This window comes from Anabrus simplex, chromosome 1 (assembly GCF_040414725.1).
Source record: "Anabrus simplex isolate iqAnaSimp1 chromosome 1, ASM4041472v1, whole genome shotgun sequence".
In the NCBI taxonomy this organism is placed as follows: Eukaryota; Metazoa; Arthropoda; class Insecta; order Orthoptera; family Tettigoniidae; genus Anabrus; species Anabrus simplex.
Genome location: NC_090265.1, coordinates 274,277,621 through 274,303,340, shown reverse-complemented (window position 1 = coordinate 274,303,340; position 25,720 = coordinate 274,277,621). Strand labels below are relative to the sequence as shown.

General features: G+C 38.7%; 1 protein-coding gene across 2 annotated transcripts in view; it reads right to left on the bottom strand.

The window, feature by feature from the left end:
• Positions 1–25,720, bottom strand: part of LOC136886855 (rho guanine nucleotide exchange factor 39) — a 393,358-nt gene that overhangs the window by 356,979 nt on the left and 10,659 nt on the right. The gene's annotated exons all lie outside the window — the stretch shown is intronic.

Here is a 25,720-nt window from a genome sequence, read left to right as displayed (position 1 = left end):
TTGAGCGTTGTATAGTGTCATTTGCTACTGTGTATAATTGTGCATTGTGATGTACAGTGTAAATAAAGTAATTTATACAAGGAAGTGAACGTGTTCTCGAGTGATATTTATTTACGTCAAATAAAATCGCAACGTAGAACGTTATAGATATCTATGAGTTTAGTTAATGTAAGAACCTGTATATAATTTATTATTACCTGTATTAATGATTTGTAATCCACTACAGAATTGTGAAACAATGTAACATTAAGAATGGCACTTGTAACGAGAACTCTATAGAATATTCTATACATTATATCTGGGCCTTACGCACTCTAGAATTTACGAGAAAATGTATCTTTCTAGAAGCCTGGTCAGACACATATAAAGACGTGGTCTTGATGGTAGAGACGAGTGATTACTTAGCTGGAGTTATGGTTTAACAGGAGTATACTTGTGACCACGTTTTATGACATGCCTGTAAGCAGTCAATTGTTTTAAGGTTGTGATCTCCATGTAGCATGTATTCAGTGATAGGCATTTGTTAAAGCTGGCGGTTTGTTGATGTGTATTTTGTTTGCGATAGCAGTGATTAGGTTATGTGTATGTTTATGTGAAGTTAAGGTGAAATAAATAAATGTACCAACTGACAGCATTTTGTGTGCATCTTTTTGGATACATCAACGTTAAGGTTTAACCTAGCTAGTGGTGGGTAATCCAATCCTAATAGACGCCAGTCCCAAGCCCAGATAAACGGTGAGGGTGAATTGCTGGTTTTTTGATCGAGATATTCATGGAGGCCAAGTCTGTGCTTCTGCTAAAGCTCAAGAAATCCCTAGATAGCAGTCTTCTAGCAAGTACTTTCCCAAGCAGGAACAAGGACATGTTCCTGGTACATTAAAACAGATATCATTGCTAAGGTATGGTAACCCCAACAGGAAAGTCCCTGTTCTTTCAGAATGCGGGTTGAGCGTGTTTCCTCATTTTCATTATAGCCATTTTTTTCTATTAGCTTTCATTCCTAATCCATTCTTCCTAAACAAATTTTAACAATATCCTTTTTTCCCCCCTAAAAATGTTATTTCCAAAAACATTACAGTATTTGTAATATTGTTCTGTTTCACTTTTTGAAGGTATGGTAGGTAAGAGCAGTATAAAACAGAGTTATCTGTATTTATTTATTTCATGCCTTCATTTGTGGCCAAGTTAAGGCTCGTGGCCCTCTGTTACACTTAACTACATAATATCTAAAATGAACTTCGGAAAACAGAATAAAGAAATAATAAAATTAAATTAAAAACCTAAAGTCACTCATTCTTCCATTCATACTGGCATTCACACAAGCTGGTTATACATTTAATAGGTAATCTCGGCAAAACCGACTGAAAGAAGCTAAAGATGTGAAGTGAACACTTGCCAATTATAAAAGTAGTTGTATAAAATCCATTGTTGTCTGAATAAACCATGGTAGTGTAAGAACCGATAATTCGTCTTCTTCTTCTATTACCATTTCCTCACTGGATGTCTCCTGTCATTGGGAAATCTGATTAACAAAGAATTATTAGTCAAAAATTAGTCATTTGTGGTTATATTTATGATCGAGAAAGCAATCCGCTGGAATGAAAACTTCTAATCAGTCACTACCGTTCTGCATTTAGTGCGGTCACCCAGGTGGCAGATTCCCTATCTGTTGTTTTCCTAGCTTTTTCTTAAATGATTGCAAAGAAATTGGAAATTTATTGAACATCTCCCTTGGTAAGTTATTCCAATACCTAACTCCCCTTCCTCTAAAAGAATATTTGCCCCAATTTGTCCTCTTGAATTCCAACTTTATCTTCATATTGTGATCTTTCCAACTTTTAAAGACACCACTCAAACTTATTCGTCTACTGATGTCCTCCCACGCCATCACTCCACCGACAGCTCAGAACATACCACTTAAAGTCAAATAATAATATTAGATTATAAATTCCACCTGTTCAATACATAAGAGTTTTTAATTTAAATTTAAGGAATAGTTCTTAACATATTAGGTATAGGGACAGGTTTCTCCCATAATGAGGGCATTATCAGCCTAAAAATCTCATACCTGAAAGAAAGATAGATCAGGATCCTGATTGTTCTTATAGGTAAATAAGAGGATACTGTTTTAGATACAAATGTGTATAAAATGACTAGCAAGTAGAATATAGTAGTTATAAGTACTTTTATAACAAAGTCTTATGATCAATCCTTATTGTAGATCTTTACGAATGTCTTGTTTTTTATATATGGTAACAAGTAGTTAGTTAAAAGTTCAAAAAGAATACGAAAATTGCTGCATTGAAATAAAATTTGGTAAATAAGGTGCCTTATTCAGGAGATGGCGTAAGGAGCTTATAAAAGCTCAATATTTGGGATAAAAGTCACTCTTAGTGGTAGTTAAATTTAAATCCAAAGTTGTTGTTAATTTTAATGAAAAGATAATACGACAAACTTCTGGAAGCACTTAGGAGCGAGGACAGGTGCTCGTCAGAAAACGTAGCTATATTTATAATTAGCTGGTAGACGTGGTTCTAGCTTCTTGTAATTAAAAGTCGAAAGGAAAATATGCAAGGCTGTGTAGAGCTTGTGACACATCATGTTATATAAACTGTCTCGGCTACCCATAATTTGTATGATTCCATGCTGAAACAAGATTCTTTTCTTGGTATGTAAGGATGGTTCTCATCAACTGACACTTTGCCATCAGGGGTATAAGATTCCAAAAATTTTGCTAACAGGTGGTAAAATACTGGATTTATCTTGTATATTTTGGGAAGAATTTGTCCATTATTCACCTCATTGTCAGAAATATGTAAAAAGCTGTGGAGGAAAAACTAATAAATAATAATAATAATAATAATAATAATAATATTATTTCTGGCTTTACATCCCATTAACTAGATTTCAGAAAAACTGAGGTGCTGAAATGTATTCCTGCGGGAGTTCTTTTGCATGCCAGTAAATCTACTGACAAGAGGCTTACGTATTTGAGCACCTTCAAATACCACCGGTGAGCCAGAATCGAACCTGCCAAGTTAGGCTCAGAAAGCTGGCCAGCACCTCAACTGTCCGAGCCATGCAGCCCGATGAGAAAAAAATCTCTTCTGTGTCATCAGCTCATAGAAAATAGGCGTAGTAAACAATTTATTGCGAGAAATATAGTGTCCTAATTTAGGTTTCTGTACAATCCCCTGCGGCAACAGTACGGCCGTATGAAGCTATATTTTGTCTATTTTTTCGGACGCAGTCTTGATCTCGACTCCTTCGTTTCATCTTACTAAACTGGGTTTTATGTGCAATTTCCTGCTGGGCATCTTTTGTCTGTTCAGCTATGTTCTGGCATATCTTGTCATAAAAAATAATTAAAATATTTTGCTCAGTTTTGTTTTGCCTAAAAACTCTCCCTTTACATCGCGATGGAATTTTGGATCAATGCGGGATCTTCTTTGTCCATTTTTAGTATAAGCTGACGAAGAACTAGCACTGGTTGGATCGTAATCATTATCACCACTGTCACGATCGCTACTTGAACTGGAATCGAACACATGTTGTCTCTTTCGCGACTGATGAACATTTGCATCAGCTGGGTCCGAACCCTGTACATTCAAGCCTGCAGAACTTACATTCCAGGTAGGCCTAAGTTCCTGTCACTTACGAATTCCGTTTCGGCAGAACTTACTTCACTATGATCACTATTCTCCCCACTAAATTCCAATATTTCGTTTATCATGGCCTGTAAATTATTTTCCTCTAATGGTGGGAGGCCGGCAATTCTTTTTAGATATTTTAGCGGAAAAAATTAAGAAAGAGGATCGAATAGAAAGCTGGTCTCTGCAGTTTGGATGGAAATAATGAACTGTGCCTGTATTACGGATGCGTATAATAAATGTGTAACTTGCGGTAAACACACACTCCAGTCGTGAGGGAAGAACACAAGAATGGGGATAATAAATAAGATCACAGTACTTTAATGTCATCAGAGAGGTCTGTTCAGTATCATAATCTCTAGAAATCCCTACTACAGCAATATTATTGCATCCAAGGGACGATTAGGCGATGAGCAAAAGCTTCAGCGTGAGGCTACTGGGCTTTAGGTAGTTCTTGCCTGGACATAAGTTGCGTTCTTTATGATGCAACTCGTGGATGACACATTGGTATTGGAAGAACATAGTTGAACAAATTCACATCAGAGGGCAGACTCATCCAGAATACGCTGCTGAAAAAGAAATAAAACTCCGCAGGCAGGCAACTGAGAAAAAAAACCTCCGCAGGCAGGCAACTGAGAAAAAAAATTGAATGGCGGATATATCCACGTTCCCCGCCAAGCAAGCGCTTTGTAGCTGCAGATCTCGCCGCATTACCCACCAAACGGGTTAAGTAATGTTTTGAAGTATTCAGCCAAAATTATTGCAATGTCAATCATTATGGGAAACCTTTCCGTTCTTATCTTTCATCAGACGAGTAGGGGGAGTATAATTTTTTGGTATTGTTTAAATGTCCTATAACAGTATCTTGTTTTATTTTGATTGAAAGCTTGACGCAAGTGTGATAAACAGATATAACTTGAAAACAATATTCTCTCACCCATGGGTAACTAATGCAAATATCGAGCTTGAATTATTATTATTATTATTATTTTATGATTATTATTACTTGTACGTATGGCCATGAAGTGATGTACTTCCATTTAGTATTAGTATTATTATTTACATGATCGAATGATCGTATTGTGCGTGAGGTTATGTCATGAAACATGTGCTGTACATAGACATTTATATCAGTTCCATCAATGTAAGAACCTGTACATAGTTCATTCTTGCCTGTATATATCACTTGTAATCCATAATTGTGCAACACGCTGTAACTTCCAGAATGGTAAAAGGCACTAGAACGATTGAGAATATTTTGTACATTATGTATTAGGCACTCTAGAATTTTCACGAAGGTAGTTTTTTTAAAATGTATCTTTCTGGAAGCCTAGCCAGGCACATATATAAGGACGTGGTCTTGAGGGTAACGAAGAGTTATTGGTTAGAGAGTGATTGGTTACGACGAGTTGTTGTTTAGTCGAGTTATGGTGTAGCAAGGTTATACTTGTGACCACGTGCTGTGACATGCTTTTAAGCAGTCAACTCTTTCAACCAAAGAGAATGGGTTTCAACTGTGTGTTACGGTTGTAATCTCTATGTGCAGCGCCTGGTATTTTAAAAAAATGGTGGCTTTGTGATGGGTTTTGTTTGTGACAGCAGTGATTAAGTTTATGTGTGTGTTTAATTTGTAAATAGATGTGAAAAAGATAATTGATGGGGTGCAGGCAAGAACCCTACTAGTCAAAAAAGTCTAAAAACGAGTTATGGGCGCCAACTTGTGTTCAGCATTACGCACGTGATTACACGACCGATTCTGTCAAAACCACCTCAAGCCATACTGTATTAGCCTCTAAACATATGGCGATTCGGCAGAACCCCCACAAGTCTGGACTGTTGCTAGCAAGAACACCACCAGTTAGTGGTGCTTCAGGAAGGTGCTGCGAGAGCGCTCTGCTCAAGCCACTGATAAGCTACACTTTTGTTTACAACTGCCCGCGTTCCTCTATGTTGTACTCTTGTTCTCCAAGGTTTCATGTTAATATGGACACAAATGGTCCAATGAGGGTATCTCAATGCTGCTACATTTCATAAATAGCATCCCACACTCCGAGTTAACGGATGAGCTGGTTTTAATAAGTGACAGCTGTCCTGGGCAAAACAAAAATGAAACAATGGTTTACTTCCTCTTCTGTGTAGTGCACATTCTCAATTTTTTTTAAAGGGTTACATACTTTTTCCCTGTTCGTGGTCATAGCCACCTACCAAACAACCAGGACTCTTCACTTTTTTCTGCTCAACGCAGGAAGACTACCATCACTGAACTTCCTGAAGACTGGGATGAAAGGATTCTGAAGGCCCAAATGCTTCCATCTCCATTTGGTTTGGAGATATTTACCCACCATGATTTCAAGGATTTAAAAAAAGCAAAGCTAGCATTCAGGCTTCAGTGTGTTCGATCTATGCGGTGTGACTTCAAACATAAAGCTGTATATCTGCGACAAACGTACCATGGTCCTTGGAGCCGTCACATCACAGTTCCAAAGTTCAAAACTCCTGACACAATCAACTTACCAGGAGATTTCCCATCCCCTCCTGCAATGAAACTTGCTAAGGCTAAGGACATATTAAAACATGCCGAATACCTCGCAAATCCTGCAAGCAAAAAGTACTACTCAAGCCTCTTTGGCACAGCTGCATCAGTGGATGCACCTACAACCAGTTGTGACTATTAAACAGACAATGATGACAATAGTAATGGATGTGAAGATTAATGATTTTGAGTTGTCATTGTATGCTGTATATCACATTTCCCTCCTCTTTATTTATTAAATAATCATTTATATTTATATGGTATATAAATATAATATTATTAGGCATTCCCTTAGTGGTGTTATATTGAATTCTGAAAAGAAAAAAAAAAACCACACTAGTCCAATCCATTTACCTTCTTCACACCCAGAGAATATAATTTGGTATCACTCAATGAGTTCTGATAACAACCCTGATGCCTACAGAGTATTTAGACAAAACAAAACAAAACAAAACAAAACAAAACAAAACAAAAAAGCACAAAATTTTCTCTCATGTCCAATCATTGCATTAAAATCTCCAAGAAGAATTTTAATGTTAGTATCAGGTATATTCTTTATCAATTGGTCAAGTTCATCCCAAAATTGATCTGTTCGCTCTTTGTCAAGTTTGTTCTTTTCATTTGTGGGAGAATGAACATTTATCAATGTATAGATCTTGTTTTCCACTTTAATCGTTAATAATGCTACTCTTGATGAATTTGAGGAAAAATCAATAAAGGAATCTAGAATTCTGTTGTGTATAAAGAAACCAGCTCCAAATTGAGGAACATTTTTTATGACTCTTTCACCTGGAGGTCCTTTATAGAGACTATACCCTCTTGATTCAATAGGGAACATGCATGATCCGGGGTTTTAATTAAAAATATGCTAATCTGATTCAAAATTTCATGCAGAATTCAAAAATGTGATCAGAATGTACAAATAATAACTCCAAACATGATAAAAGTCTACGAAAATGTCACGTCACGCAAGTACGCGATCTCATTGGTCTGACGTCATCGTACAGGTTGACTGAATTAGCAGACGAAATAACACATAGTGTGCTGCGAGAAGCAGGATACACTTCGCGTATTTCTACTTTACGTATGGTTAAATTCGAGGTCTATACATTGGATAATAATCTGAGTGGTATATTTTAGACTTAAAATGAATCCTGCGCAGACAGTGAGGCAGAAAACTTATAAATGGTGTAGAGCACATCGCATAAACAAATTGTTTATAAATGTTCCAAAGACGCTAAAACTAGGGAGAAATGGATTTTGGCGAGCCGGAGAAATGCTGGTGATATATCGGAAAAGTCTACAGTTTATTTTTTTGAAGATTTTAACGTAAGATGAATTTGTTTGAATTTTCAAATCACTTTTCCATGTCAGCTGTTCTAGTGGTAAAACTTTAAATTTTAATGTATGATGCTTTATTTAAATGCTTCAATTACATCTTGGAATATGAAAGTAATAAACAGTGCATTGAATAATGCTGCTTATTAAAGTATTCTCCAAATCTAACCTATGTTTTGGGTGATCCATGTCAAGATAATAAATCAAAGGGGTTATGAACCATTTTGACAGCTCTAATTCTATCTTGGCATGGGACAGTTATGTATGTCTTTATTGAAGAGCTTAATTGGTAAAGAAATTTAGGCTATATCTAAATACTCTATAATGTAACAAAGAATAGGCGTGTACATCATGAAAGGAAACAACGTGAATTTAATAAATGTATAACTCTACACAAAACCAATGCTTGTCTGTTGGGGTCTTATAAGTTAACAATGCTCAATTATAATAATTATCATAATATTAATGAAATAAATAACATAATTGCACACAGGTGAAAATAGTGATGTAGGTGTTTAAAATATTATCCAACTTAGTTTTAGGTTATACAAGCTAAGTCAATAAACCGAAGGGTAAAAATACCGCGCGAGTTGGCCGTGCGGTTAGGAGCGCGCAGCTGTGAGCTCGCATCCGGGAGATAGTGGGTTTTGAACCCCACTGCCGGCAGCCCTGAAGATGGTTTTCCGTGGTTTCCTATTTTCACACCAGGCAAATAATGAGGCTGTACCTAAGGCCACGGCCGCTTTGTTCCCATTCCTAGGCCTTTCCTGTCCCATCGTCGCCATAAGACCTATATGTGACGGTGTGACGTAAAGCAAACAGAAAAAAAAAGTAAAAGTCACAGCACCCAAAGACATTCCTGTATTGAGCGACTAAAATGTCACCAGGACACTTTTCTTTCCTGATATGCTCAGCTTGTTAAAAGCCAAATGTAATTAATGTTATTGGCTTCACGCCCCGCTAACTACTTCTACGATTTTCGGAGACGCCGGTGTGCAGGAATTTAGTCCTGCAGGAGTTCTTTTACGTGCCAGTAAATCTACCGACACGAGGCTGACGTATTTGAGCACCTTCAACTACCACCGGACTGAACCAGGATCGAACCTGCCAAGTTGGGGTCAGAAGGCCAGCACCCCAACAGTCTGAACCACTCAGCCCGACTTGTGAAAACTAGATGAATTCATATTTATCTTTATCATGTTTAACTTTTTCCCTCCACAAAGATATTTAATTCTCTTTCATGGGGCCCGGAAGTGGGTAGGCCAGTTGTCGCAACCATAAATATATATTTTTTGGGGATTGATAGATTATAGCCCTATAGTACTATGATCTTTCTTTCTTTCCTTCTTTCTTTCTTTCTTAATCAGTTTATCCTTCAGGGTTGGTTTTCTCTCGGACTCAGCGAGGGATTTCACCTCTACCACTTCAAGGGCAGTGTCCTGGAACGTGAGACTTTGAGTATGGTGATGAAACTGGTGAGGAGGGCCATTACCTCGCCCAGGTGGCCTCACCTGTTATGCTCAACAGGGGCCTTGTTGGAGGATGGGAGGATCGGAAGGGATAGACAAGGAAGAGGGAAGGAAACGGCCGTGGCCTTAGGTGCCTGGAGGAGAAGTAGGAAAATACGAAAAACCACTTCGAGGATGGCTGAGGTGGGATTCGAAACCCTTCTACTCAGTTGACCTCCCGAGGCTGAGTAGACCCCGTTCCAGCCCTCGTACTATTTGTTTTCAACTTTCATGGCAGAGCCGGGAATCGAAACCGGGCCTCCGGGAGTGGCACACATTAACCACTACACCACAGAAGCGGACTAGTACTATAATGCTACCTATATGTTTATGTTAGTACTGAAATCCGATTTCTTACTTTACTAATGCTGAAAGCCCGAAAATGTATTCTTTAATAGGGGAATCAGTTTAGAAGGAAATGTTGAAAGTGATGTGATATCTATCCAGGTTCGTTGTTATCCTAATACTATGGGTTACAGTACATTGCACGTATATAAAAGACGCCACTTACAAACTTGCTTGTTATCCGCGAATTTCTGCGGCCACAAAAATCACATTTTTCAAGAATGATGACATCTACACATGGTAGATTGTCTGACTGTGCTGTTTTGAACCTTCTTCTGTCATTTCGAAGTTATTCGCAATCATGAATAATAAACAATCGGCTTTTAGCAACGGCTGATGCACAACGGCTGGTAGAGCTGCATGCGGTACTGGATCGTGACGTCACAGCGCGCCGCTTACGTCAGAGGCCGTTTCACTCGCCTTGCGGAAAGGCACTATTAAATATTTTTTAAATGGCAGAAAACAAGGCAACATACCAAAATGCAATACGTTTACGTACTATTTCACTGGTGTACTTTTCAAAAAAAATATTTTTGAAAATGATGCATGTTCCCAATTGGGTTCTGATCAGGGTGTAATTCTTGAAGAGTTGTGATCACAATTTTATGTTGATTCAAAATATCTATTAGATGTTTCAACTTACTAACCTTCATCAATAAACTGATATTTAATGTTGCCAAATACAAAAACTTTCCTGGTTTATTGAACTTCTTAGTTCTTAGTTTGATTAATCTGCATGATTGATCATTATGCCTCTGGGCGCTCTGATTCGCCACAATCCTCAGACACCCCACCGTATATGAATGGTGTCTTCGTTTAGAAGATTATATAGCTGTCCAAACCGGTGGATTCTTTCAATAGAAGACTTCAAATATTAGGTTGATCGTCTGATCAATGATCGAGAGTCTGACCATGGTCAGGGTTTGCAATTCCAGATGTGATCTGGAAAGGTGATAAATGAAATATGATATGAAGAAAAATGAGATTGTGAAGTGTGTTTGCCTCAAGATGTTCTTTGGCTGTTATTTTACAGTAATGACCCAACACCCCTCCTTTCCCCAAGCTTGGGACTGGCAACAGCCAACTACTGAGCTGATGCAAAGACTATTAAAGTTTTTTTTTTCTTTTCAAGCTGGCAAGGGTCAGAACAAGCAGAAGAAGACACCAGCTTTAATTACCCATAAAACTGCTAGTAAAATCATCATCAAACTGCTATCAGGCAATAAAGCTTGTGCAAACGATGTGATGTATGAAATGTCTGCTTTCCTTAAGATCATAAATGATATATTATTGACCATAGTGTATTATGAATGAGTCCGACTCACTGACTGAATGGTCAGCGTTGAGGCCTTTGGTTCAGAGGGTCCTGGGTTCGATTCCCGGCCGGGTCAGGGATTTGAATCGCATCTGATTAATCTTCTGGCCCAGGGACTGGGTGTTTGTGTTTGTCCCAACACTTTCCTCTTCGTATTCAGACAACACACTACACTACCTATCACCACAGAAACATGCAATAGTAATTACATCCCTCCATACAGAGTTGGCATCAGGAAGGGTATCAGGCCGTAAAACATGGCCTATTAGACATGTGACGCAGTTCGTACCCACTACCCCACAGATGTGGGAAAAGCGGAGGAAGAAGAAGAAAATTGTATTATGAACAAACATGTACATCGCAAACTAAGAGAAGGAAGGTGAGATACTCAAGAGAAAGAGAGACTGTCAGGATACAACCAAAACAAAAAATTTATTTGGAGCTATCTAATTGAACAAATAAAGCTCACTACACTAATGTTCTCCAGTTATGAGCCCAAGATGGAACTGGAATTCAAATACTACATGCAGAATTCAGCTACAAAAGGTTCCTGTTCCTCTTATGCTCATTAAACTTGATGGCAAAGCCACCAGGAACATCAGGGGAAAAAACAGATAAACTAGTAGCCACTCATGAAACTATGGATGCTTTCATTGAAAACTGTAAAAAAATAAGTCCAGTGTCAGTGAATTTGCAGTCATAGATGAGATGTTACAATCATTCAGAGGCCAATGTGGTTTTTTTGGTATATGCCAAATAAACTTGATGCGAACAGAATAAACTGCATGCCCTACCGAGTTCCACGGCATTTTATATGAGTAACCTTGAGATGTACCGTGGTAAACAGAAAATTAATGGCCCCAATGTTGTATCCAACACCCCTGATGAAATTGTGAAGAGAGTAATTCTTCCTATAGAGAACACCTATAGAAACAACATGACTGATAACTGAACCAGTGCTCCGCTTGTAAAAAAATTTACTACAAAAGAAGCCGACTACAATTGGAGCTCTAAAGAATTCCATGAGAATTTTTGCCAGATAAGAAGCTACCTCAGAGATCATCGTTCGGATTTCAGACAGACATGACACTCGTCAGTTTTGTGCCCAAGAACAAAGGTCTCCTTAAACCTTTCTACAAGGCATGATCGACCCGATATTGACAATGGCACAGAGAAACTGAAGATGATTCTTGATTAAGCCACAAAAGGAGCAGACACCGTACACCAAATGTGCAGTTTTTATACGGTCTCAAGAATAACCCAAAGGCATCTTACTTTTTTTTTTAAATTCTGGACATTGCTGGAATAAATGCCCAAGTGTTACTGTTGGAAAATAAACCAGAAAAAGCTGTTCAGAAGGAAATTTCTACATACACTGGCCCTGTATCTTCTCAAAGACCATATGAAAATAAGAGCTATTATACCTTCCTTCCTACTGATATTTCTAGAAAGAAGAGAGGCAAGTGTGCTCCATGTGGTCAAATTAAGAATATGACTACAGCAATTAAATGTAGAGTGTGTGGACATTTTACATGCAAAATCCATTCAAATTAGGTATGTCATAACTTGTGTCAATTATTTGTAAGAGTTTGTGTATCCCCTAGACACTTCCCACACAAAAACTATTCAAATTGTGTGATACGGCTTGTGCAAATAGTGGAGAACAATGTAAACAAGATGCGCATTGGGCCTGGACTGCAGGTTTGGTACTCCCCTCTCTGTCCGTCACCAGGAGCGGATGTGTTGTCATCGTGTCTGACAAAGTGTTCAGATGGTATTACTCAGTGGTCAGTGGGAACACATTCGGAGTTGCAAATGCCACCTGTGCAAAGCAAGTTCAAGGGCAATGTTCTTTAGAGTCAAACCTGCAAAGTGGTTGTTAATGTCCAGCAATTTATGAAGAAAGAAGCTGTGCTCCACTGAAACTCAAATCCACACAAACAATTGGCCGAAGCAACTGGTTTATCGTTTACTTCAGTCTGGTGAATCAAGAATGAACTGGAATGAACAGATGAATCCTCATCATTTTTAACACTTTGGAAGCAAAGGCCGCATCATAAATAATTTCTACATTACAGATGAAAAATCCCCACTTTAAAGTAAATTCATGCAAGATTACAGACTAATGAATTTCGAAGGAACTATAAACACACTTCGAGAAATTCTTTGCATTCTAGGATCATGCTGGAAGAAGACAAGAAATAACTGAAAAGTACTCCAGAAGCAAAGAAGTATTAGGGCCAAATGAATTGCTTACAAGTATCCAAAAGTATAGGAATGTATGTCGTTCAGTTTTCTATATGGACGAGACTTACATTCACACTTCTCGCACAGCATCATATGGTTAGAGAGACAATTAACTGCAGGGCTTGTTTAAACCTGTTTTGAAAGGAAACAAAATTGTCATCATTCATATTGATAGGGAGGACTGTTTTATACCAAATGCCTACCAAAGATTTAAATCTGGCTGGAAATCAGGGAATTATCACAATGACATAATAAACTTGTTATGAATCCTTCCCTGAGCCACTTTTCGTAATTTGTGCATCCATGTCTACATCATACCACCCTTGTTCTAGATAACGCTCCATACCACAACAAACAGCTAACTAGTGCTCCCATATCAAACTCTACGACGAGAAAAATTATGTCCGGTCAGCGGGTGCAGACTCGCAAGCGCAACTCTACGTTCCGACCGATCAATCGAGCAGAGGATCGGTGGCCACGGCTCTACACCACTGCATAAGGTGACGGAGAGGGGCTGGTCTCTACCATCGGCTGCCCTGAAAATTGTTTCCCATGGTTTTCCATTACCCTGCACTAAGGTGAATGCTGGGACAATAATTTTTTAGGCCATGGTCGATTTCCCCTCTTATCCTTCACCACAACAAACCTCACAGCCTTCAGTGTACAGTAGTAACAATATAAATGATGTCCTGGTTAATAGACAAGATAATTCCTTCCCGCAAGGACATGCTGAGAGGTGGTGGTGGTTATTGTTTTAAGAGGAAGTACAACTAGACAACCATCCTCTGACATTCTGAGACCCCAGTTATATTCATTAACCAAATTGAAAAAAACCAGTCCAGTGCACTTATAAAATAGAGAGTATTTTAACCGAACATGGCCATGCCATCCTGAATTTAATCCTACTGAGCTGATATGGGCAAGTGTCAAGAACGGCATTTGTGAACAGCACGTGACATTCAGAATGGATACGTTATTAAAACTTACGGATAAAAAAATGAAAAATTTGCTTACATTACAAAAAAGGACTGGAAGAAAAGCTGTCAGCAAGTAATGAAAATTGAAGACCAGTATGTTGGACCCACAGCAAGACATGATTTAAAAATGTGGAAAAGTGACAGACTTGAATTGTGCCAGTTATGGAAGCAATACCGATACTGCAAGTAAAGTTATAATAAGTTGACCGACACCGTCAGCGGAAATGAAACAGACACAGCTACACGAAGATGAAGAAACGTATGTCGGGAGGGTCATTTTCTAGTGACAGTGAATGATCGATAGTCTTCTGTCAAGCCATTAACGCACTGTGTTGGGTGTAATGTGCAATTTTATATGTGTAATTATTGGAATAATCCGGGGAAGTATTCATAATAGCAATGATACAATGCGTGGTAAAAATGTAGGTTTCATATGGATTGGCTTGTAAAATATCCTTTCTTACACTCTCTTATACGTGCTTGTCTCGCTTGTCATCGCTCTTCCCTGCCGTGCTATTCCCCCCATGCGCATGCGAGTGTTCTCCACTATCTGCATGAGCTGTAACACAGTTCATTGTTTGTAAATCATTTGTAAGAGTTTGCGTGTGTCTACTGGAAATTTCATGTGCAGAAACCATTCAAATTGTGTCCTAACTTGCATTAATAGTGTGTATTCACTGGAGGCAATACAAGAGTTTCTGACCACATTTCCCCAGCATTGGCAGTGACCATCTCCCTGTTCTTACACAAATCCCCACTCATCACCCATCCTCAAACCTATCAGCCCCCTCCCAACCCAAACAGTACCCAATTTCACTCTAGCCAATTGGAATTCACATAGCTCCGCTCTCTCTAACACGCTCCCACCCCTGACTGACCAGGCACAGTTGATGCCCTCCAGGATCTCCTGCAATCTTCTATCACCTCTGCTTCCCAAGCCAATACTTTACATTCTTCCGCCCAAATTTCGCAGTCTCCAGAAACTTCCCCAATCCTATCTCCTGGATTACACTTGGACCAGCGACACCTATTTTCTACGCCTGCACTGCCAACTCCTCCGCGCAGTATGTAGCTACCTTATCGCTCACAAATGTTGCTCATGGTCCCAAACTTGCACAAGATAGATATCTTTTTAATATTCTTGGTCTTTTAAACTTAGATGTAAGAAGCAGAATTTCACTTCTAGACATACTACCTAATGTCTATCAAACACGACATGTTTATTTGTAAGATACAACTGTTTTGAACATGTATTCTAATGTGTATGTAAATGACAGCTGACCTGTTTTAAATAACATTATTAAATTTAGTATTGATAAGGTGGATCTCTTTCTTTCTATGACATACTATAGATATCAATACGGAACATCATGAAATTTATTTATCAAGATAACAACACTCAACTCCTTACACGCTCATCCCGATCAATATTGGCGTAGTCTTTCCAGCCTCCTTGACCTGCACAGCACCCCTACATATCCTATCATTCACCAAGGAAAGGATCCAGCAAACACCACGGAAAAGCTGAAGATCTTCTCTGAACTTTTCGCCTGGTGCTTCAACAACCAAATCTCCCAACATTTCTGCCTTGCTGATGCACCACTGTCATACCGTTTGATCCTCTCCTGAACTCATACCCTCTGCTGCACACACCCCCACCCTCTCTATTCTCCTGTCACCCCCACTGATATTCCTAACGTCCTCTCCGAATCTCGCAAAACCGCACCCGGCTCTAACAATATCATTTACCGCCACCACATCTGTGAAGCCCCTCCCATCTTCTTCACCCTTCTAGCCACCCTTTTCACTTTCATCCTCCACACCAGCTTCTACTCAACCGCCTGGAGGAAATCCATCATGGTCCTGTTTTCCAAATCCAGAAAACCCCTGTCCGACCTAGATTCGTACTGACCAATATGTCTCATTTCAGTCCTAGTCAAACTTCTAGATAAAATCCTGGTCTGCCCCACTCCCACCTGTCGTCTCATCACCTTCTCCCGCTTTCCCAAGGAGATTTCTGTCCCGGCTTATCCTCCCACAACCAACTCCTCAAGCTCATCCAAATAGCCTCCAACCATCTCAACCAAGGAAAACTCTCCTGTCTCATTACCATACCTGCCTACTTTTAGAAATTAAAAAAATAGGAAGATATTTTCATAATTGGATTTGATCACGTATATTGTGCCACAGTCTCGGTGAAAAAAAGACTAGATAAAAGGCATACATATCTAAAGTTACAATACGAATTGACCATTAAATTTAAAATCTTAAACTAAGAAAACAAAAATGGTTACAAGAAAGTGTAACGAAGAGGGAAGAAAATGCTTAATAGTTTCTTTTATTTCACTGTAAAATGAAAGGAAATTCAATTTCATAAGTTTTGTGGCCATAATGTGAAGAGAAAATACCAGAAACTGTCACCGAGACAACTCTCTGAAATACATTCAAATCATTAAAATTATGAACTATGAATGAACACAAATGTAGTGAAGTACATGAAACTACCACATACAAAACAAGTCAATGTGTCTCATACATTATTAACATACGACTTAAACAGGGGGTAAAAGCACAGCGCCGCAAGAAAGAATGTCGACTACAACTCCAATGAAACTACGCAGAGAAACTATGCTAACAGCACGTGAACCATACATTTAACAAAGTTACAAACCCATTCTTCCATCCCGATTAATGGAGTCCCTAGCCCCTCTCGCTTGCAGGACGATTTCCGTCCCGAATTTCCAGCTGTAAAGCACATGCTGTTGTAGTAATACAATCACCAAATAAGGCATCAAATAAAAATGCTTCAAAATTACACAAACACATAAGAATTATCCTAGGTGAAGAGTATTGACTGTACTGGAGGTTATATTGGTCAAAAATAGGAAGTAAAAATCAATTGGAAAATCGGAAGACGAGTTAAAAAACGGAAAGTTTCTGGGTAAATCGGAAGTGTTGGCAGGTATGCATTACTTTCGATTTTAACAAGGCTTTCGACTCTGGCACGCAGCCCTCCTCGTTTTTAAACTTCACTATCTTGCCCTATGCGCTACCTACATTCGCCACATCATTTCTTACCTCTCCCACCGATCTGCCAGGATATCCATTAATGTTAATAAAATAATAATAATAATAATAATAATAATAATAATAATAATAATAATAATAATAATAATAATAATAATAATAATAATCGTATTGCCTCAGCTACCGTGTGCAGACATTTCAATCTGATGCCATCTGGCTGTCTGCTCGTCAATTTCGACGTTCCGTTTTACCCTAGGCCCACTAGATGGCAGACCGAGTAAACCGAAACTCTCTTGGGCGTCTATGGCTGAGATTTAATGAATTTTGTCGGGTAAACACCAAATGTGTCACCAGAGATCTTTTACATGCCTACATCGTACGACATGGAGTGTCGAATGGACTTTTTTCCGCCCTTCAAAAATCCGACAACCTCTGCCGGGTTTGAATTAATGAATTTGTGTTACTCCTGTAGTCTGTAAAAATAACTGTTCAATGAATGTCAGTATGTCACCCATATGCCCTGTATTATAAGTGATACCTACACTTTCTAATAAAGAGCCTCAAGACCACACATCCTCAAAATCATCCTTTTCTTCCCCATATCCTTCTTGGCCAGGGAGAGGGCGACACCCTTTAGGTGGCCTGCCCCACCCCTCCAGAGAGGGGAATGAAAACTTGGAGAGGAAAGAAAAGAAAAAAACATTTCCCGTCATTCTAAGGGGAAATGTGGCAAAATGTTGAATGCCCACTCTCGTAACAAAGAAAAGCACACCTGCCAAAGGGTTAATGTTCATAAATTCTTTGGTATAGCAATATAACAGAATCCAGGCTGTTTCGTGCACTCAGTTTGAAGATTACATTACAAGTTTCACTCTCCAGGTACCAACATAATAGTTAAATAAAATGTTTTAGTGTGTAATAGATATCAGAATGGGCAATTACCCACAGCAGAAAATAGATCAGAAAACCAATAAATCTCAACTATCAGTTTAAAGAATATAGAGAGAATTTCAGAGGTTAGTTCAAACTTGATGCTAGTATGTATCAGAAGGAGTCTGGCTCCTTGGCTGAAAGGTCGGTAAGATATTCGTTTAAGAGGGTCTCTCAGATTTGATTCCCAGCCAGGTCAGGGATTTTAATTGCATTGGGTTAATTCCTTTGATTTAGGCACTGGGTATCTGTTTTTCCAACACACTCCATTTCATATTCACACAACACATCACATTCCCAACCAACACAGAAACATGCAATAGTGAATACATCCCTCGACATAGATGTGGCACCAGGAATGGCACTCAGCCATAGAACAGGGCCAGATCCACATATGCGACATAGTTCGCAATTGCGACACCACAAAGGTGTTGAACAACCGATGAGAATCGATACATTGTTCTGAAATCTTACTTTTATTCTGTACAAGTGCTGATAACATGCATAGCATTATTCATTACTTGTATATTATAATTAAATACATATGTAAGCCGTACAGAAAAAAATTTATGAATGTAATGTGTGCTTGTTTGAGCATCTGGTTTTTCTCTTAATGTATCACAAATCCAAAATTCAAATACATTCTTAATAGGGACTTATAAACTAAATAATTATGTTTTATTTCTGAGAACCATATGGTAGGCCTACAACATTTAGCAGTGATTAATAGTGTGATTGGTCAGAAGACATGAGCTTCAGGATCAATTTTTATACAATGTGAATGTGAAAATATCCTTTCAGTTAGTCAAACACAAGTTTTCTTATAAGCAAAATAATTTGAAATAAAAGATGTTAATAAAACACAAAATTACACATCGTTGCTGCCGGGACAAAACCTCCTATGTGAAATATTTTAGCTAAGAAGTTTGGCCAGTAAGGTTCTGTCAGCTAAGGTGCAATATTTTGTGAACATTGTCAAGGCACTCTCGCTCTTCATAACATATGTGCTGCGGGTCAATATATCTCAAAAAAGATTATCACATAGGAGGTTTTGTTCCGGCAACGACGATATTTAGTCCAATTAAATACCCGAACAACCTACAACACACTAATATATTCATCAAACTACAGCACATACTACTGTCGGATTCAAAAGTATGGATACTCGGGTTCTGGGAAACTAAGTCCCTACAAATAATAAAATGTCTCCAAATAAAAAGTGGATGTGCAGCACGGCGAGGTGTTGAGCCCTCTACAAACACCACATTCAAGGCTGGACTGAGGAAGTATTGGAAAATCTCAGTATATATAGGCCATATGGAAGGTTCTCCCAAAAGTCTACATGCTACTTCATTTACCTTTGTCGTCAACTTCTGCATCGCCACCATACTACCACCACCTCGCACCGCTGCCTGTCATACTACTGAAAGCTGTATGCTTCGGTCTCTTCGCTCACCCCGTCATCATCATGTGACAAAAATGTTATTTTCTGCTGACTTTCTCGAATATTTTTGTATGTCTCCTGAACTTTCCACATAGCCTAAAGAGCGTTCCAACCTTAAATTGCAGTACAGCGTAGATGGAGCGCGCTGTTGCGAAATCGACTAGTGAAGATCACGCTCGAGTGCGACTCAAAGAGGGCTTCACAGTTCCACATTTTTCGTTTGTAATTTTGTAATTTTAAGTACATTCATTCATAAATTAATATTTGTAGGATGGTAAAATAAATACAACATACCTTAATCACTGGCGTTGCTCTCACACTTTGGACGTACACCTTCTATCATTTCTGCAAGGCCTGATGTTCCCGCTTTGGATGAACCGGGTTCGGGAGATGAACTTGAGGATGATCCGGACGATGAAGAAAGTCGTATTAAAAACTTTTCATCGTCCACATCGTCCTGTAATTCGTCTGCTTTCCACAAATCTCTTTCATTTTTCTTTACTTCGTTCACGTAATTTGCCCAATTGTCTTATGTTTTTATGGCATAAAATGTTAGTTCAGCATTTGGAACAAAACCATATTCATTACCCGCGTGGACTAAGGCAAATCACGGTCCTCGGCTTTTCGGTGGCCTAAGTCCCGACCGAACTCACCCCTTCAATGGCAGCCTGCCGTGTACTTTTCACTGTTGTATCCTTCCATTCTTTTGTCACTGTCTGCCCAATATTTACCCACGATTTATCTGTGTGAATTATAGCTTTATTTTGTGCCCTCAAACGTTTTATCTCCCTGATATATCTGTGCCTCCAATTAATAATTTCATCTGTTTCAATGAAAGCTGCTTTATTACCCCGTCTTAAATAACGGAAGCCTATATCATATAAGAAGCGAACGTAGTTTTGGAAAATCGTGGCAAAGAATCTTCTCCATTTACCCGACTCAAAAATCACGTTCAATGTCGGTGGTATGTTAGCAAATAAAAGAGAGTGAACCACCCGAAGCACTCCACTTCGCACAATTTCATCATATATAATTTTCCTTTCATTCTTCTGCCGTCCTTCTCTTTTTTGATTTTTTGCTGGAGTTCGCAATGGACCATGTGTGTGTTCCTTCCTTATAGCATAGATTGTTCTTTCGGAACAACCTGTAGCTTTAGCTGTTTCACTGACTGCACTGCTCATATTCATAAAAATAATCCAGGACACTCATTATAATATTGCGTTCTTTTCCCCTGAGTTTACCTACTGAACGTTTCTTTTTAATTCGACGATCCATTGTACATCCTTCCGCACTTTTTCTTCGAACTAAGAACCCCCCGCGTGAGCACGAGCACGAATTGACGACTACACAGACTACACAAACACAACACACAATCCACTTGTCCTCAAGAACTATACATTTATCACTGATCTTGTCCGGCTCCATGGCTAAATGGTTAGCGTGCTGGTCTTTGGTCCAGAGGGCCTCGGGTTCGATTCCCGGCCGGGTCGGGGATTTTAACCTTCATTGGTTAATTCCAATGGCTCGGGGGCTGGGTGTGTGTGCCGTCTTCAGCATTAGAATTCATCACAGGTAGGGCCCCATTCTTATAGACGCGCAGGTTGCCTATGCGCCGTCAACTCGAAAGACTTGCACTCGGCCTCTTCGGAGGCCACACGCCATTATATATATATATATATATATATATATATATATATATATATATATCACTGATCTTTATTTAATCACTCTTATAATACGGATTAAATGAACACCACTGCACACGGCTGTCAGTATATTTAACAGCTCAGCCAGCCGAGTCACTCGTGAAACGTAAACAAACGAGACGTTCTCCCTTTCATAAATTAAGAGATAACGAGATAAGGACTTGAGGTATGATTTTAAAATAACTTCCAACCGAAGACCGTTGCTTTGCTTTAACCACGGCATGGTCCTTCTGCACTTTTTCTTGGAAATTAGATCCCCACGCACGAACACGAACTCACGAACCCCACAAACGAAATACTCTTTCCCCTCAAGAATTGTACATATGTCACTGATATGTATTTAATCACTATTATACATTCTACTGACGAAATGAGCACTGCACTGCATGCGACTGTCTGGAAATGTTAAAAGCGCAAGTTTGGGAGATCACTACCATTACTTCAGCCAGCCAGACAGACAGCCAGCCAGCCAGCCGAGTCACGCGCGAAACCAAAATTCAAGGAGATATTCTTCCTGTCCCAAATTAAGAACTAAGCAAGATAAGAACTTCGGGATTGTTTTAAAAATAACTTCCATATCTGAAGACTATTTGCCTCGCTTTGACCCCCCCTGCAAATTCAATAGGAAAGACGCTGGCCAGCGACTGACTTTTTCGTGCCTGCACATAAAATTCCCTGAACATGACTGAAAATAAACGCATATACTGAATTTTGTTATCATTTAAATTTAAAAATAAACTTATCTACATCGAGCTGAAATGTTTCTTTATCAGCAGTGAAAAACTAGGAAAATAATGAATATAAAATAGGAGTTATGACATGATAAGTTCTATGCAATGAAGATTTTGCATTTGGCGAAATTTTCCATTATATTACCATTTTCACACTAAATTATTTTTTAACATTTTTTTTGTTAACGGCATCAAACGCGCCTTGAAATTCTGTACATAACACGGTATTCACCCACTTTAAGCGATAACATTCTGATTTACGGATATTTGGCAAACCCGCTGCGTTAGAGTAGGACAGCGCTACCCACAAAACATGGGAGAAGGAAAGAGACGGAATTATCCCATTACTACTGTACTGCAATTTAAGGTTGGAACGCTCTATATATATACTGAGACTTTCCATCCCTTCCTCAGTCCAGCCTTGATTGTGGTGTGTGTAGAGGGCTCAATATCTCACCGTGCTGGACATGCACCCAGGACTTTATATTTAGAGACAGTTTATTTTTTGTTAGGACTTAGCCTCCCAGAACCTTTCTGGATCTTGCACTTCTCGCCTCTATTCAAGCTATCATATATTCTCGTAAATTTGTGCACTTGGTGCGAATGCTATGCTAGATTAGTTCATACCTATAATTAGTTTTGGAATTGAAGCATCGAAACAAATTTTTAATTAGAAAATATGACCCATTTTTGTGACTGGTTTCAATTCCATGCAGCTTTGCATAATTTTCTACCATATGAAGTGCGCCATAAACTAAGTTTGGAATTTGTTCAACATCATCAACTCCTTCACGAGCCTACTCATGATTATCTTGATTCCATCACTGTTTATAGTGATGTCTTACATATTACCCATTGTACGCAGGGATTAATTTCTATTGCAGCTCCACCCACCTCTATGGTACAGTTGGATAATTTAGCTCAAGCTCGTACTGTATATTCTCTTGGTAATGTATCATACTATACTTCCATTCCTCCATCGATTCTTCAAGTGGTTTGATCTCCTGTCGATATTCTTCCTAAACTTAGGGTTCTTCCTTTGTCTATCAATAAATCTTTTATTATTTGCTTTCGATGCAAAGGCACCGGACATATTGCAAAAACCTGTGCTACTCTCAATCAGGGAAACACCTCTCGCCCTCGTAGGTGAACATTAGGGGTAAATCTGCATCCTACTGTTATTTTTACCAAAAGTAACAACTATGTGCAATGTGTTAATTTTGACTCTGTACTGAAATAACACAGTAAGTAAAGGTACAACATTTTATCATCAAGTCAGAGAGCTTTTATGGGATGACAAAGTAAGAGAACAAAATTAACAATATATAAACAGTATTTCATACCAATTGTAACATACGGACTAGAAACGCTGGTAACTAATAAGAGACAAGACAGATAGATCCAAGCCGTAGAAATGAAATTTTTAAGAACATCGGTTAAAAAGACAAAAAGAGAGAGAATTCAAAATATTAAAATCAGAGAAGAGCTAAACATAGAATCGGGTAGCAAGAAGGGAATTGGAAAGAGAAGTTAAGGGTAAAAGACCAGTTGGAAGACCGAGAAAAAGGTGGATGAATCACATTTGGAAGGACATTAGAGAAGCTGGATTGGATGTGGTGGAAGTAATGGAGCAGGAAAAGTGGAAGGACAGAAAGGAGTGGAGAAGGCTTGTTGTCTCGCAGGAGTTCCTATATGTGTCAATAAATGCCTTGGACAGATCAATCACGATACAGTTTGACCTCCTGAATCCAAGATTTGTTTGTACAGCTACAGGTTTGTACCTTAAAAGGTGGTAAGGAATGGTAAAGATCCACCTTATTATAATAGAGAAATAAAGAGACTAAGAAGGAGGTGCAGACTGGAAAGAAATAGAGTTAGAAATGGCAGTGGAAGTAAGGAGAAATTGAAGGAACTTACTAGAAAATTGAATCTAACAAAGAAGGCAGCTAAGGATAACATGATGGCAAGCATCATTGGCAGTCATACAAATTTTAGTGAAAAAAGGAAAGGGTATGTATGGATATTTTAAGGCAGAAACAGGTTCCAAGAGGGACATTACAGGAATAATTAATGAACAAGGGGAGTCTGTATGTGAGGATCTTCAAAAGGCAGAAGTATTCAGTCAGCAGTATGTAAAGATTGTTGGTTACAAGGATAATGTCCAGATAGAGGAGGAGACTAATGCTAAAGAAGTATTAAAATTTACATATGATAACAATGACATTAACAATAAGATACAAAAGTTGAAAATTAGAAAAGTAGCTGGAAATGATAAGATTTCTGGGGATATACTAAAGAAAATGGGTTGGGATATAGCACCATATCTGAAATACTTATTTGATTATTGTTTGGTCGAAGGAGCTATACCAGATGAATGGAGAGTTGCTATAGTAACTCCTGTGCATAAAGGAAAGGGTGATAGACATAAAGCTGAAAATTACAGGCCAGTAAGTTTGACGTGCATTGTATGTAATCTTTGGGAAGGCATTTTTTCTAATTATATTAGACATGTTTGCGAAATTAATAATTAGTTCAATAGAAGGCAGTTCGGTTTTAGGAAAGGTTATTCCACTTAAGCTCAACTTGTAGGATTCCAGCAAGATATAGCAGATATCTTAGATTCAGGAGGTCAAATGGACTGTATCGTGATTGACCTGTCTAAAGCATTTGATACGGTGGATCATGGGAGACTACTGGCAAAAATGAGTGCAATTGGACTAGACAAAAGAGTGACTGAATGGGTTGCTATATTTCTAGAAAATAGATCTCAGAGAATTAGAGTAGCCGAAGCTTTCTTCATCTGACCCTGTAATAATTAAGAGGGGAATTCCTCAAGGCAGTATTATTGGACCTTTATGTTTTCTTATATATATAAATGAGATGAGTAAAGGAGTGGAATCAGAGGTAAGGCTTTTTGCGGATGATATTCTGTATTGTGACCGTCACAGCTGACTGAATATGGGTTAGTCTGCTACTAGGGTTGCTTTTTCGGCGAGAGGCGCGCGCGGCCTTGGCTCAGCGATAGGAAACCAGTTTCTGACATGAGAGGGTGGCTTGACGATCAACAAAAAAATAATAAAAATAAAAGTGGATGAGAGAAAAAAGTAACCAGTGTGTGTCCCCTGCAATTACATCGATCGGAGAGAGGTGAAATATTTATAATATCATTGATGGCATGACATGCATAATTATGAAAGTGCTCATGGATCATATTTTACTGAACTGGGTTAGTGGTATCACGTGTGAAACATAAAAATCAAAGATTGAATTTTTATTTAATTTTAATGGTATTTCGGCTAGAATGGGGTAAAAATTATGTAGTCTAACCCTAGAAGAATTCAGTACTTGAGTTGACTTTACTCCCGACCACGAGGTCCATGCACAACATTTAAGGCAAGTCATATTAGTGCAAGCTCTCACATGCTGACAAGTACCCATGCTCACATGTTGAAATGTTCCGGACCTGCGATCTACTGTTACTCCGTGGACGTCGTTAAAGGATTTCTACTTAGGACAGCTGTGCAATACTATCATCAGGGATAATGAACCCATTATTGTGTTCGACGCTTCCTACAATTACAGTAGGCAACCAGAGTTCGTGCAGTGAACAGGCGTCGAAAGTGCAGATAAAATTTATAAGGTATGTTTTATTTTCAACCTAAAATTACGTGTGTGTTTAGGATTTATTTTAATTCATCTGTACAAGTTTCAGCTACCTCACAAGTGAACGTGGAAGAGGACCTCTCCGTTATCATCGCCTGGAGAAGATGGAATTTTGTGTCATGGACTCCATGGGTTTCACCATGAAGTTTTAAGCCATCGACCACCGTCAGCAGCGATGAAATGCAGAGATTTTCACCTTAGCATGGCTGATTGAGGACCCAGACTTCAAGATGTGAAAGCATCTGCATAAGTTAAGTCAACTACGTCTTATCTATATCTGTTCTATGTAACTATTTCTACTCTTAT